Raw genomic sequence first — 7,517 nt, forward strand, 5'->3', positions numbered from 1 at the left:
TCTTGTTCTGGTCCAAAAATGTTAACACTAAAGTTTTAAAAGCCGGGATTCACAAAAAAGTGGGTGACATCATAGTTACTGTGGCAATCTTTTATATACAGTCTGTATTTTAAATTCAACTACAGCAGCGTTTCACAAAGCTAGCATTATATTGTGTATTATATACTGTATAATTATACATTGTTACTCAAAAGACAAACAACAGACAACAAAGGCAAAACACTACAATTCTATTCAAGCAATGTCTCTCTTCACCACATTTTTGTTGGGGATGTTTTACCCTAATCTTAAATAATGACGAAAGATGAATAAAAGCACAGCTTTGCACTGTGGACTGAATTAGACAGCATGCGGGTGAAAGCTCATCTATCATTAAACCCTCTCATTACATTGATTGGGATGTTTGCAAGACTTTTAATTATGATGCTTTTTTGCATCAGCTGTGCTGGAATTTGGGCTTTTTGACAAAATGTCAATATTTCTTTGGGAAAATTTACTTTGGTGCAGCCACATTTGATTCTGGATTGTTTTGACCATCAGAACACATTAAGAAAAAAGAGATAATGAGGACACACCAGGCTTGGAAATGTTGGAACATGGATCATTTTTTAAAAATTGTTGCTCCCTAGTTGAAATACAGACACAACAAGGGAATTTTCTCATTCGCTGCTCTTTTTCAAGTCACATTTCTTCCACGTTTATGGAGTGGAGGAAAAAAGGGGGGAATGAATAAGTGGAACAGAGACAGGGAAACAAGCTGGGACTATAGGTTATATTCATTTTAATAACACTGCTTAAACTGTGGTAAATACCTATAGAATATGTGCTGAGACCACCTGCTGCCAAACCACTGCGTCTGACTCGGGTTTCTTCTGACTCATGAATGTGGCGTCACAGTCATCGTCTGCTTATTTTCTTCACAATACCATGAAGTCATAGCTTAAGCGGCCCAAACACGGTTAAATCCGGGACATATACGGTGATAGCATGAGCAGAACGAAGAGGGGTATTTATGGTTGCTTCACTGGACATCTGCAATCAGAGGATTATGAAACCTGTCTAACTTATCCCCATCACGGTAACATCACACCTGCACTTCTGTGCGCTTAGCTATGTGCATTTCTGGTTTATGTCTTTGGGCATCAGGGCTGTTTTGGTTAAGTGTCTAGTGTGCTTACTGTGAGGTCTGAGTTGAGCAGGGGAAAATAGCTGTCATAATTACCCAAGCCTGTATCTTGTAGCTGAAATCCAATCCCTGTTTCCTAATTACCGCCTGCAAGCAATCTTGCTAATTTATGCGTATTGGTCAAGAGATGTGGGCATTCCCTTCTGTAACTCTTTTCCAGTCCTGCCAAAATTGTTAGTGGTGAACATTCAACCATAATTTCTGCTGAAAACTTTAAACAGCTTCACATTAAATTGAAGAATGAGGGGTCCCCCTTTTCATCAGCAAGAGAATGACACGGCAGTTTCCACGCAAGGTGTGCATGAATATGTAAATATTTCAAAGAGATAAAACAATACATTAAAGAAGCAAAAGAAATGGTAACAGCCAGAACGTCAGTATGCCTTCTCTCATTTCAGAAAGGAATGGATCAGTGTAAACACAGCTGGATGAGAGTATTTATTAGTTTGATTTAAATTATTGCTTTGCTTTTCTGTAGACTGCCAAAGGCTGTTATGTATACAAAGAATATCAATCTGAATTGACTCTCATGTTTTGCAGCAAAGGTACTTGCTCAGAAGTCTTGGAACTCAGGAGATATCCATCTGCACATTTCAAAAGCAGCATTGTTTAAGATTTTCATCATGTAGTCAAGTGTGATGCAACCAGAGCTTTTTGTGTGTCTGTTGCAATCATTTCTCAATAAATAATGAGGGACAAAAGAAGTTAAAAGAGAAATAAGTGGGTGAAATACTTAGGAAGTTCATAGAAATAAAAGTAAGTTGATATCATGCATCATATTAACACATTGTTTGCAGGCTTTGGTCTCTAGACATCAGAGAAACACCCATTCATCAGTGCTCTCGCCACCATGGTGGTGTGCAGCACAGAAATGTCAAACAGTCCGAGACAAAGTCAACATGCGCTTGTATACAGAGGGACTCTGAAATTTGCAATGGGGGGAATGTCAGCTTGAAAGCTGCTCTTGGTTTTATCATTCGTGAGGAGCATGTTGACAAAGACTACAGACTCAAGAGATTCGAGAAATAAAGTACTGGAACTTAAGTTACTTCATCCAAAGTACAGATGTTGTATTATTCATCTGTCCTCACACCAAAACATTTTAATGGAAAACCCAGCACAACGTGGAGCCGCCCTGACATACTATAGAGCTGAAATGAATGTGTAAACAGGTTTTGAAGGCACAAAGGTGCAGAAAAAGGCACAGTTTCCTTTGAGCATCTGGAGATAAAATGCAATTATCAGTGATACGCTCCACTTCATGAAAATCAGCGATCTTTGTGGACTGAGCTGTAAACTAAATAGAAATTTGTTTGCATTACTTTTCTGAATACATGTGTGCATTTTAGGCAAGTATGAAGCCTTAGAGTGGAATTATCAAAATAAAAGCATCACTGACTAACACAGATCCAATCCCGAGTCATATCCTTATCATAAAGATAAAGTCAAACTTTCAGTTGTTGAGTGGGGATTGATGGGATTCTAGCCAACGATCTATTCATCTTGCAGATGACTAATAGTCACATGATCCCATGTGGATAGTTTCACTAGGACTGCCCTGGCTTCACCTTGCACAAATAAATTCCTAGCAAGGTTGTGCTTGAACCCACATGCTTTTTTCCCCCTCTCTTTTGTTTCCATGGGTTTTTTTTTATGTTACAGTAGCAAAAGTGTAAAATAGCCCCATAAAGAATTGTTCAGGTGGCTCATTTTGCCGAGAAGGATTAATTACAATTCGGTTAAAATAACCATTTTCCTTATTTTAAAAACTCACAGAGCTTTCACTAGTAATCACCTAAGAAGGCTTACACATACATGCTAATAAGTGCAAGAAAAATGGACCTCGGCTTCAAGGAGGAGGCTTTCCGGTACGTGGCCTTACTGTCGTCGTTTCAAGCAGTCTTTTTTCAAAAAAGGTCATGCGTGACATTAAAGAAAATCCAAGGGGCCTTAAAAAAAACATATTTGGATTCACACATGGACAGTTACAGATGCCTGACATACCACAGAATTGCTCACACAAGTTCATCAGTCGCTCAAACTGTCCACTGCTGACAACTGATCAGAGACTGGCTTCACAAACATTTCAAACACACACACTCCGAATCCCCCTGTGACTACACTGACCTTTGACCTTAGGTGAAGGAGGTTGTTGTCTGATGGTGCGGATCCATTCTCCGTGTGTGAAATCATTTCCTGCCAGTGTCACTGTGAGGGACAAAAGGGGGCGAAACTGGTTGACCTCGAATTGGGTGCCAGAAGGTAAGGGACATCGGCAGAAGGGCACCATATTTTGTAATAATGTGCGGAGTTTTAGTAGCTTGGAAGACACTTATTTATATGAAACCAAATCCTGATACACTGGGACAGCAGCATGTAAATGACTTTATTATGTAAAGTGTTACAAAGGCCAGCTTCATTTTGTTGATCATGCTTAGGTAAAATAGTGTCATCGCTATACTTTTACCCAACCCGAGCCTAACCCTATATTTGCTATAAACCATGGCGCTGAGGGCCGTCTCTAACAAACAGAACCTTTTATATGATAAAACCAAAACCCTCATTGTTTGCAGTTTATGTCAGAATGGGCGTCTGTGTATATAGACCCAGCAAGGGAAAAAGGCCAAAAAAATGGAGGAATCTGCTTTGAGCAGCATTTGTAAACAACACAAACATAATCAGCATCTTTAGAGCCACATCTGGCTCTTGTCGAATTTGGGCCTGGGTTGAGATTCAGAGACCAATGTTCAATTGTTTCCTCAGAGTTATTTTGTTGCATGCCACAGGAGGGAAAAAACAAAATGCTTGGTATGCAAAACATTGGTATTTTCAGGAACAAATGGCTAAACCTGTCACATACTGTCTACTACTTTTAGACAATATCTGTCACAACAGTAAAGAAAAAAGAACGTAACAAGGTGGTAGGTGGTATGTTCCATCCACTTAAGCGTAGCTGAAGACCAAGGAGACCCCCAGTGGCAACAGCACACCCTGATGGCAGTGGTCTCCTCCAAGAGGAGAATGGGCCCTCCCACACCTCAAAACCTATTCAAGGACCCCTCAAGGAATCATCCGATCATCCACTTGAAAAAGCGCGGCCTCACATCACTTCACATTCACTGCCACTTCCTGGTGACAAAGGTCCCGTGTTCCCATGCTCCAACAGGTCAAAGCTGTGTGGTTGGAATGAAGGGGACCGACACAGAATTACAGAGATGATTTTAATGTTGGTCAGTGTATAAAGTCTAGAGTTAGATGTAGATATCTGTTGCTATTGACAAAGACGGCATTGTAGTTTCCTACTTCTTGCAGATTGATATGTCAGATTTATGCATTCTCATACATCTGAACAGGAGTGCAGATTTTGACAGCCCACTTTTATGAGTACATATTTGTGGCACTGAATCACATTGGTTTATATCAAATCAATACACCACAAGCCTGAAAAGTAAAACAAACATACTACAGTGAGGTTTTTTTTAAATTTGCCATTACTCATTCAAGGCATTAGTAACTACTGCGTGTGTTTTTCCTAGTATTTCTGGAAGCATGGCTGCAAAAAACATATGCTGCTATGCTTTTTAAAGAGAAATGAAGCAGAACAGAGCTTGGGTTGAATGTCTTACAGTAAAAATTCCAGTGAATATCATATATGGCTTCTGCCTTGTATTTAGCAGACATCGTGAAGTCACAGCATATATACAGAACACTATTACAGCGCTCCAGAGTTGTGTTTAAAAACCATTGTGCTGTGATGAGAGAGCCCCAAACTTGCCCCAGGGGAACCTCCTCTTCTTCTTTACGAGAAAGGCCTTAATTCATAGAGACAAACCAAGCCGTCGTTATATTTAACAGAGTGTCGTAAACATTCCTGCATACTGGATCTAAATGGCAAGTGTGTCTGGTAAGATAGACGGTTGGGTAAACAAACAGTGATGTGACCTTACAACATATACACAGGTTTCCCATGCAGGCACATCTGTATGAATGATAGCTATAGGTGGGAATGCACCTTGGGCTGCTTTTAATTGAACACTCTCTGTGTTCATTCATTCTGTGTATTATCTTTGTCTTAAAGTATCACATATTATTTTTAGATGTTCCCAACCACTCGAACCTGAATAACACAGTTGAATGAGTGGTCATTTAATTCTGTTGTTTTCATTCTAATTCTGTTCTTTGTTTTAAACTTCCTTTGTTTACATTCAAATTCTGTTGTTTTCATTCAAAGTCCGTTGTTTTCTTTCTAATTCTGTTCTTTTCATTCAAATTCCATTGTTTTGATTCAAATTCCATTGTTTGTTCTCAAATTCTGTTGTTTTCATTAAAATCCCATCGTTTTCATGTTAATTCCATTGTTTTCATTCTAATTCTGTTGTTTGTTTTAAACCTCCATTGTTTTCTTTCAAATTCTGTTGTTTTCATTCAAATTCTGTTGTTTTCATTTTAATTCCGTTGTTTTCATTCAAATTCCATTGTTTTCATTCAAATTCTACTCTTTTTATTCAAATTCCATTGTTTGTTCTCAAATTCTGTTGTTTTCCTTCAAATGCTTTTGTTTTCATTCTTATTCTACTCTTTTTATTCAAATTCCATTGTTTATTCTCAAATTTTGTTGTTTTCATTCAAATGCTTTTGTTTTCATTCTAATTCTACTCTTTTTATTCAAATTCCATTGTTTTGATTCAAATTCTTTTCTGTTCATTCTAATTCCGTTGTTTTCATTTAAATTCCATTGTTTTCATTCAAATGCTTTTCTTTTCATACTAATTCTACTCTTTTTATTCAAATTCCATTGTTTATTCTCAAATTCTGTTGTTTTCATTCTAATTTTACTCTTTCTATTCAAATTCCATTGTTTATTCTCAAATTCTGTTGTTTTCATCAAAATTCCGTCGTTTTCATGTTAATTCCATTGTTTTCATTCAAATTCTGTTGTTTTCATTCAAATTCCATTGTTTTCATTCAAATTCTGTTCTGTTCATTCAAATTCCATTGTTTTGATTCAAATTCTGTTCTATTCATTCTAATTCCGTTGTTTTCATTCAAACTCTGTTCTGTACATTCTAATTCCGTTTTTTTCATTAAAATTCTGTTCTGTTCATTCTAATTCTGTTGTTTTCATTCAAATTCTATTCATTTCATTGTAATTCCGTTCTTTTCATTCAAATTCCGTTGTTTTCATTCAAATGCTTTTGTTTTCATTCTAATTCTACTCTTTTTATTCAAATTCCATTGTTTATTCTCAAATTCTGTTGTTTTCATTCAAATGCTTTTGTTTTCATTCTAATTCTACTCTTTTTATTCAAATTCCATTGTTTGTTCTCAAATTCTGTTGTTTTCCTTCAAATGCTTTTGTTTTCATTCTTATTCTACTCTTTTTATTCAAATTCCATTGTTTATTCTCAAATTCTGTTGTTTTCATTCAAATGCTTTTGTTTTCATTCTAATTCTACTCTTTTTATTCAAATTCCATTGTTTATTCTCATATTCTGTTGTTTTCATTCAAATTCCGTCGTTTTCATGTTAATTCCGTCGTTTTCATTCAAATTCTGTTGTTCTGTTCATTCAAATTCCATTGTTTTGATTCAAATTCTGTTCTATTCATTCTAATTCCGTTGTTTTCATTCAAACTCTGTTCTGTACATTCTAATTCCATTGTTTTCATTAATATTCTGTTCTGTTCATTCTAATTCTGTTGTTTTCATTCAAATTCCATTGTTTTCATTCAAATTCTGTTCTGTTCATTCTAATTCCGTTGTTTTCATTAAAATTCTTTTCTGTTCATTCAAATTCGTTGTTTTCATTCAAATTCCGTTGTTTTCATTCAAATTCTATTGTTTTCATTCAAATTCTTTTCTATTCATTCTAATTCCGGTGTTTTCATTCAAACTCTGTTCTGTACATTCTAATTCCGTTGTTTTCATTCAAATTCTGTTGTTTTCATTCAAATTCCATTGTTTTGATTCAAATTCTGTTGTTTCTTTTAAACTTCCATTGTTTTCATTCAAATTTTGTAGTTTTCATTCAAATTCCATTGTTTTGATTCAAATTCGGTTCTATTCATTCTAATTCCGTTGTGTTCATTAAAATTCTTTTCTGTTCATTCTAATTCCGTTGTTTTCATTCAAATTCCGTTGTTTTCATTCAAATTCTATTGTTTTCATTCAAATTCTGTTCTGTTCATTCAAATTCCATTGTTTTGATTCAAATTCTGTTCTATTCATTCTAATTCTGGTGTTTTCATTCAAACTCTGTTCTGTTCATTCTAATTCCGTTGTTTTCATTCAAATTCTGTTGTTTTCATTCAAATTCCATTGTTTTGATTCAA

Source organism: Diplotaxodon limnothrissa, linkage group LG12, assembly GCF_057381915.1.
Source record: "Diplotaxodon limnothrissa isolate DT_005_m linkage group LG12, D_limnothrissa_male_GT1.1, whole genome shotgun sequence".
NCBI classification, from domain to species: Eukaryota; Metazoa; Chordata; class Actinopteri; order Cichliformes; family Cichlidae; genus Diplotaxodon; species Diplotaxodon limnothrissa.